Raw genomic sequence first — 7,764 nt, 5'->3', positions numbered from 1 at the left:
GTTTCCCGACCTAAACGAAAACCACCAGGAAAAATGTTCCCAGGCCGGGCATCACTGGCGCACGCATGTGACCACGCCACTTGGCAAAACTGAGGCAAGAGGACTACACCGAGTTCGAGGCAGCCTAGGCTACAAAATGAGCCCGGGGTCCAAATAAACCCTCTCAAAAAGTGCTCACGTAATTCCCCGTGAGTGCTGCCGAGCGGCAGGAAAAAAGTCAGGGGAAACGCCTCCTCCTCCAGGAAGCCCTCCAGGCTCGGGCTGGGCCCGGGAACGGGCTCAGCTCCCCGCCACCTGCCGCGCCTGCTTGCACGAGCGCCCACTCCCGGGCACCCCATCTCCGGTTCCGTCTTCCCGGCGGAAGGACCCCAGGCCGAGCCGCGCCTGCCCAGCGAGCCCCGCAGCCCGGCTCCGCCCGCGCCGCAGCCGCTCCTACCTCTTCCCCCCGGCACCGGCCCGGTCGCGTGTCCGTGACGTCACCACGCCTGCGCACTAACTTATCTGTGGCGCGCCGCTCATGACGCTAGCTGATGCCGCCATCTTGGTAGAGGCTATACCAACCAGTTTTCCTCTAAACCAAAGTTCTTAACCAATGTTGCCAGCTTTTCTTCTTTTTTCCGAGCAAATTATGTTTCTAAATGTCATTTCATAGTCTCGTTTCAGATATTGATGAACAAAGACAGACGATAAAGCGACAATATACGACAATGACCTTATCAAGCTGGCCGCTGCCCGGAGAAAAGATGGCGGCGCCGGCGTCACATGGGGGTCTATGAATGACATTCGTTGCCGGGCCGCCAGGGGGCGGCCGTGCCCACATGGGGCCGCGTCCTGGCCTTTCCCGGGCACTTTGCCAGGTCAGTGGCCACCCTGGCTCGGGACAAAAGAGAACAGCATTCCTTGTCACGCCCTGGTGGGAAAACTGAAGATCAGAGCGAGTAGAAATTTAATTAGACTAAAATGCAACCGATAAAAAAAAAAAAAAAAAAAAACACCAAGGGTAGCGCTCACCCGCCTTTAATCCCAGCACTTGGGAGGCAGAGGCAGGCGGATCTCTGTGAGTTCGAGGCCAGCCTGGTCTACAAGAGCTAGTTCCAGGACCGGAACCAAAGCCACAAAGAAACCTTGTCTCGAAAATCCAAAATAAATAAATAAAATGAAATGCAGCCAACATAGCCAGGCGTGGTTTCCAGCGCAGCGGGGCCTGAAGCAGCCGGCGGGGACGCTGAGATAAATGCAGACACCCGGATAACAGACAAACCGCTGCGGCCCGGCTTCCTCTGTTGTCCCTGTTTCTTCAGCTTCGCCCCCGACCCCGCCGAGCTGTTCCCTGACACCAGTAACTTCATCCGTAACTAAGCTTATCCTAACCTGCCATACTTCAAATGTGCATCTGTCAGATTTACTGCCGCGTGCGTCACCCCTGGGTCCCTGTGTGTCCAGATGGTGTTGTGCCCCCCAAGGAGGGTTTCAGTGAGTCGTTCGCCCTTCCCCGACGGCCTCCTCAGCCCCGCGGCCCTGCCCTGGCTCCCCGCGGCCCCGCGGGGCTTCCTCCACCGCCTCCTCTCCCAAACACCAGGCCTGGTCCTGCCTGATTCCGCTTCCCCTGTGACTGTGATATCGGGAACCGGGGACCTGAGGCATTGGGGTGTTGTTTGGCATCCGGAAAGCGGGGAAGAGCAGGACCCATGTCCCCACCCACTCTGGTGCTGGGGACTGGGGCACAGCCCCGCTGTCCCCTGAAGCAGCGCGAGGAACAACACTTCCAGAGAACTTGACTGTGGTGAAAGCCGGATGCTGCGTGGATGGAAAAGCACCTCGGGGAGCTGCCTCAGGTACGGGGGCGCAGGGTGACTAAGAGAGGTTCGGGATCCAAGGCCCCCCGGGGCGCGGGCGTGGACTTCCAGGGAAGATCCGCGCTCCGGCAGGACACTTTCAAAGTTTTTAAAGTTCCATTTCCCTTGCGGTGTGCGTGTGGCCTCCGGACCTGGGTGCAGGTGTGGGGGTTCGTCCCCTCACCTCAGGGCTGCGGGTCAGAATGTGGCAAAGGCGGGAGCAGGAACCCCTGGGACTGTGCCCTTCCTGAAAATAGGAAAATTTCAGGTCTCCAGCCTGGGAGGAAGGGTTCTCGAGCATTGGAAACGGTTGGGGTCCCAGCTCAGCCAGATCTCCGGGTGAGGGTTTCCTCCCATCTCAGGGTCTCATGGTTTGCACCCCATCCTGCCTCGGGTTCAGGGCTCAGACACCAGATGGTATCTTCCAGGGAGACCCTGACCTCAGGTTCCTATTTTAGTTCTGAGAACAAATGGTGTAGACCATGCCGGCCTGGAGCTCACAGAAATCTCCCTGCCTCTGCCTGGCAGGCAGGGATTAAAGGCGAGCGCCACCACACCTGGCCATGTTTGTTTATTTAGACGGAGAACTAGGTAGCCCAGTCTGGACTAGAACTCACTCTGTAGCCACGGAGCCAGTCTGGGTGCACTACATCTTGAGAGCTGGGATGGCAGGTGTAAGGAACCGGACTGTGCAGTCCGAGGTCATGGAAAGTGGGGAAAGACGCCGAACCCAACAGCCTGAGTTGGCCCCCCATCTCGGGGCATGCTGAGAAGGACCCAAAGGAAAAGAGACACAATTGTCAACCTGTAACACTGACGTCAACTTTCTCCGGTGCCTCTCGGCAGTGATGGGATGGGGGATGGGCCCCAACAAGGAAGCCCCCTCCTGGCCAGGCCCTGCTCGCAGCAGCAGCACTTCTGTTGCCATGGAGACATCCACATTGAGTGGCTTTCACAGAAGAAATCAGCCGAAGGCTACCAGGTGTGGTAGCGCACTGTGCATTATGTCAGCCCTGGGGAGGCTGAGGCAGGAGAATTATCACAAGTCTGAGACCAACCTGAGCTACACAGAAGACAAGTCTCACAAAAGTGAGTGCTGGGGCTCAGTTAACAGTGCTTGCACAGACTAGGACTGAGCCATAAGTTGGATAGATGGTGGCACCATCTGTCACCATAAAACACAGGAGGAAGGAGAATCAGGAGTTCAAAGCTGGCCTTGAATTTGAGGCCACAGTGGGCCACAGGAGACCCTGAGCCAAAAAGAGAAAGCCAGGCAGTGGTGGTGCACGTCTTTAATCCCAGCACTCAGGAGGCAGAGGCAGACGGATCTCTGTGAGTTCGAGGCCAGCCAAGGCTATAGAGGAAGAAAAAAGATGAGGAAAACAAAAGAAAGAGCATGGAACAATCGGACAGTGCTGTCTCTGCCTCTCAAGCGATGGCAAAGGCAGCCAGGCCTCCGGTGAGTGACAGCAGCGTTTGGTGCCCCCAGAGAAACGCAAACGTTTGTCCTGATAAAGCCATTGCCTGTGTTTGTTATTAAACTTCATAATTTTATCTAAATGGCAAAGTTCACATGTGACATTGATACGATGATAAATTTACAGTGTGTTTGGAGACAGAAACTCAAGCAGCTGGGGTGACCTCCTTGGGTCGATGTTGCGGCAGGATCTCTCTGTGCAGAGCAGGCTGGCCTCAAGTTAAGAGCCCTGAAGAAGGAAGTGGGCACAGTGCACCCCCACTATGTTGGGGATGGACCAGCGCTTCATGCATGCTAGGGAAACCCTCTACCGTTGTGCTGCAAGCTCTGCATGCACTGAGCCCCCGCACTCTGCCTGCTGGGCTGCTGTCCCAGCCACCACCACTTTCTCTGAAGTCTGTTTTGCTGTGAAGGTTAGAATGTCCCCAAACCCTGATGCTTCATCTGCCCGTGTGGAAGGTGACAGGAGTGGGGTTCATACCTGGCTCAGAATTGCTCATCCATTTTCAGTTAAGCTCAGGCCGATCAGGCAGCCAACAGGTTCACGTTCCTCCCACCGTTCGTGTGGCATGTTGATGCTGCTAAACACAGAGACCCCTTGACAGAGCGTGGCCTTACACGGCTCCTGCGGGTCACAGCAAGGCTGCTGAGAAGCTGCCCTCACAGCAGCGTCCTGCAAACAGACCCAGTTCACACCACTGCTACTGCAGGAAGAGGGGGGGGGCTCCTCGAGAACCTTTCTACGCTCCTCCCGAAAGCCGAAAGGTACATTTTTCACACACTTGCGAAATTCGTCCTCAGAATCGGGCCTTAATCTTCCACACATGAAATGTTTCTGAGGTCACGGCACCCTGGCCAGCAAGCCCAGCCATCCACAGCCAGAGCAAACTGGTTATCTTCCCAGTCAGCAGGGGCCCAGAGGCCCTGGCTACACTGTGGAGGGGTAGGGGTGCCAGTAGGGCCCGCCTAGGATCCCCCGAGGGGCTGGGGCAGTTCTAGTTTCCTCCCAGTAGGGGACATAGAAGGAAAAAGAAGAAAATGGAGTAAATTCAGATAAACTGAATTCAAACATCCAAGCGCGTCTCTGGTAAATGCAGAGAGACACTCTGAGTAGCTTTGTCCAGGCCCTCCTCACAGGGGCTGCCGGTAGACCCTGCCATGTTGAGGGGTGTAAGAAGAGGCTCCCCATTTCTTCCTTATTATTTTGTTGCTGTTGTTGTTGGAATTCAAATAAAACCTAACAGGACTAATCATAGCTGCTGCTTTTCTTCTTTTGTTTAGAGGCAGGGTCTGGCCTGGAACTTGTGACCATCCCTCTGCCTCCACTTCTCCAGTGCTGAGATGACTGTGTGCACCAAGCCTGGTCTTAATTTTATTTTTGTTGCTTTATTTATTTATTTATTTAGTTTTCTGTTTTTGATTTTTCGAGGCAGGGTTTCTCTTTGTAACCCTGGCTGTCCTGGAACTCACACTGTAGACCAGGCTGGCCTCGAACTCAGAGACTGAGATCCGCCTGCCTCTGTCTCCTGAGTGCTGGGATTAAAGGCGTGCGCTACTGTCACCTGGCGTCCTTGTTTTCCAATGTGTTTCTAAGTCAGTCTTCATTTGTTCTCTGTGTGTGAAGCCCAGAAGTTCCCGCAGCACCACTTCCTTCCCCTCCCCTTTGCCTCCTTTTGAATCAGGATCTCCTTGAACCTGGAGGTCGCGGATTCAGCTAAGACTGTGTGGCCAGCAAGTCCCTCTGTGTCCCCATGCTGGGATGCCAGGGACCTGCCTGGTATATCTGCTGTTTTAAGCGTTCTGTGTGTGACTGTCTGCCCTCATGTCTGTCTAGACACGCATGTGTCAGTGCCCACAGAGGTGAGAAGGGGGTGTCAGCTCCCCTTAACTAGAGTCCCAGGCTGTTGTGAGCACCATGTGGTGCTGGAGTTGGGCTCTGGTCCGCAGGAGCAGTCATGCTGTAGCTGCTAAGCCGTTTCTCCAGCCCCTGTGTCTGGTTTAGTTGATCAAAGCTGATGTGAAATGAAACTTACCATGGTGTCTACAGGGACTTGGCATCTTCTCTTCTAAGGACCCCCCAACCTCTGCCGAGCCCCAGAATGTTCTGCTGCCAGATGCCTGTCATGGAGGCCCTTGCTCTGGGGACTTCTGTGCCTGCTGTTGTCAACCAGGGGTTTGTGTGTCATTTTCCTCCCAGACCCCAGGATGGGAATCCTGGCGTCTCCTGGCCCCCTGGCCTAACCCTGCCTTGCGCTGGTCCCTCCTAAGTGACCCCAGATTCCCATCTGGCCCTGGGGCTTGTGCAGCTGCAGCCTGGGCCCTCTCCTCAGCTGCCCTGGCCATGACTCACCTGCAGGCATCTTGTCTCAAAACAAATGTTTGAGAAAGGACAGAGCCAGCAGCCGCCCTGGAGCCTCATGTGAAGTGGGCTGGGCAGTGTGAAGCCCAGCATGTGACAAGGCCCCTGGGAACACAAAGCGGAGGCCAAGGGCCTGTTTGCTTTCTGGGGTTGACCCCTCTTCTCCTCTCCAGCCACAATCTGCTGCACTGAATAAGGTGGGCCCAGAGCTTGCTGATATGGGAACAATCTGCAGACTCTCTGCCGGCATCAAACGGGGGCAACCAACAGCCCTGCGGTGTTCTGTGCAGAACCTGGGGAGACCTCCAAAACGAGCCCACATTCTTCCTTCCTTTTTCTTTTTCTTCCCCACCCATCTTTCTTTCTTATTTCGAGACAGGGTCTCACTGTGTAGCCTCAGCTGTCCTGGAACTCACTCCGTAGACCAGGTTGGCCTTGAACTCAGAGATCCGCCTGCCTCTACCTCCTAGTGCTGGGATTAAAGGCGTGCGCCGCCACCACCCCTGCAAGTTTTTTCTTTTAAAACATGTTTATTTTGTTATTTTAAATTATGTGTGTGTGTGTGTGTGTGTGTGTGTGTGTGTTGCCTGCAGAGGTCAGAAGCGGTGTTGGATCCCTGGAGCTGGAGTTCCAGACAGTTGTGAGCCGCCATGTGGGTGCTGGGAACCAAACCTGCGTCCTCTGCAAGAGCAGCCAGGGCTCTTAGCCACTGAGCTGTCTCTCCAGCCCCTGCAATTTGTCTTTTTATTTTTGTTACAGAAGAGATGGTGGTTTGTTCTTGAGGCTTGTTAAAAGTTCCTATGGTCCAGGCTCACCTCATTCAAGGAAACCATCTACCCCACCAAGGAGCAGGCAGCACTTTGTGTCCATCACTGGGCTTCAGGGGAAGGGGAGGGGTTTGAACTCCAGGTCAACACCTTGGCCACCTCAGATCCGCCTAGCTCCCTCGCACCCCCCCCCCGTCACCCCCCACTGCCCTCCTTTCTTCTCTCCTTTCAGTGTCTCTAGTTCTGCTGTGTTTCAGGCAGACTTTGGGGGGGTGGGAGGCTGGCCTGGACCTGCTCCTGGGCTCAGTCCTGCCACAGAGGAGGGCCAGTGGGTAACAGCCACCAGCCTTGCCTCACAGGGGACCAGCAGGGCTCTGCGCTGAGCCTCGCTCCCCCTCCCCTCCCGTCAGGAGCCTGGGTCATTAGAAAAGCTCAGAGCAGGCTCTGGTCAGGCTTTATGTTCCCAGGGCAACTGCATTTTAACCCCTGCTGAGAAACCCTGGCCTGGCCTTGGTGACAACAGTATAGAGAACCAGAGAGGGGCAGCCACAGGCTGCAGGTCACACAGCAGCCTCACTGGGATTCCTGTGGATGATGCTGTGTGGAGGAAGCCCCAGTTGTGAGTGAGCCCCAATACTCTCTCCTATGTGAGGCCCGACTGTGGGCAGGTCTTCAGTATTGAATTTGTTTGGGACTTCAGACAGTCTCACATAGCCCAAGCTGGCCTAATCCTCGCCAGGAAACCAAGGATGACATACCTTCAGCTTCTGGTTCTCCTACCTCTGCCTCCCACATGCTGGGATGCCAGGCAGGGACCACTCAGCTGGAAGGCCCTTGGGTTACTGAATCACAGGTGTCCCAGAGCCAGCCACACCTGGAGCTAATGCTGCCAAAGACCTTAACTGCTTCCTGCCTGCTGTGACCCGTCCTCCTGTCTGTCTGCTGTGACCCTGTCCTTCTGTCTGTCTGCTGTGACCCTGTCCTCCTGTCTGCTGTGACCCCGTCCTCCTGTCTGTCTGCTGTGGCCCCGTCCTCCTGTCTGTCTGCTGTGGCCCCGTCCTCCTGTCTGTCTGCTGTGACCCCGTCCTCCTGTCTGTCTGCTGTGACCCCGTCCTCCTGTCTGTCTGCTGTGGCCTGTACCTTCCTGGCTTCCTGACAGTGCCCCTGCTCCCCAGGAGCCAACAGGAATGTCAGGCTTTTGGCCTTAGCTATGAATGCCAGATCAACAGGGAAGCCCTGGAGAGAAAGGCTCCACCTGGCCCTTTGGCAGTCAACAGGAGTGAGGGCAGGAGAGGCGGGGGGGGGGGGGGGGGGGGGGGGCCGCGG

General features: G+C 55.8%; 1 protein-coding gene across 3 annotated transcripts in view; it reads right to left on the bottom strand.

The window, feature by feature from the left end:
• Positions 1-586, bottom strand: part of Ccdc124 (coiled-coil domain containing 124) — a 5,179-nt gene extending 4,593 nt beyond the window's left edge. Inside the window, exon 1 of one of the 3 annotated variants that reach the window (XM_050127760.1) lies at positions 437-586. The gene's annotated coding sequence lies outside the window, so the exon portion shown is untranslated. Of the gene's footprint in view, positions 1-178; positions 401-436 lie in introns of those variants that run through there. The other 2 variants (XM_050127759.1, XM_050127761.1) reach the window with 2 other exon arrangements.
• Between the last annotated feature and the right edge of the window lie 7,178 nt (positions 587-7,764).

This window comes from Alexandromys fortis, unplaced genomic scaffold (genome assembly GCF_014885135.2).
Source record: "Alexandromys fortis isolate MF-2015 unplaced genomic scaffold, M_Fortis_MF-2015_v1.1 scaffold_284, whole genome shotgun sequence".
NCBI classification, from domain to species: domain Eukaryota; kingdom Metazoa; phylum Chordata; class Mammalia; order Rodentia; family Cricetidae; genus Alexandromys; species Alexandromys fortis.
This window is presented reverse-complemented; position numbering and strand designations above follow the sequence as displayed.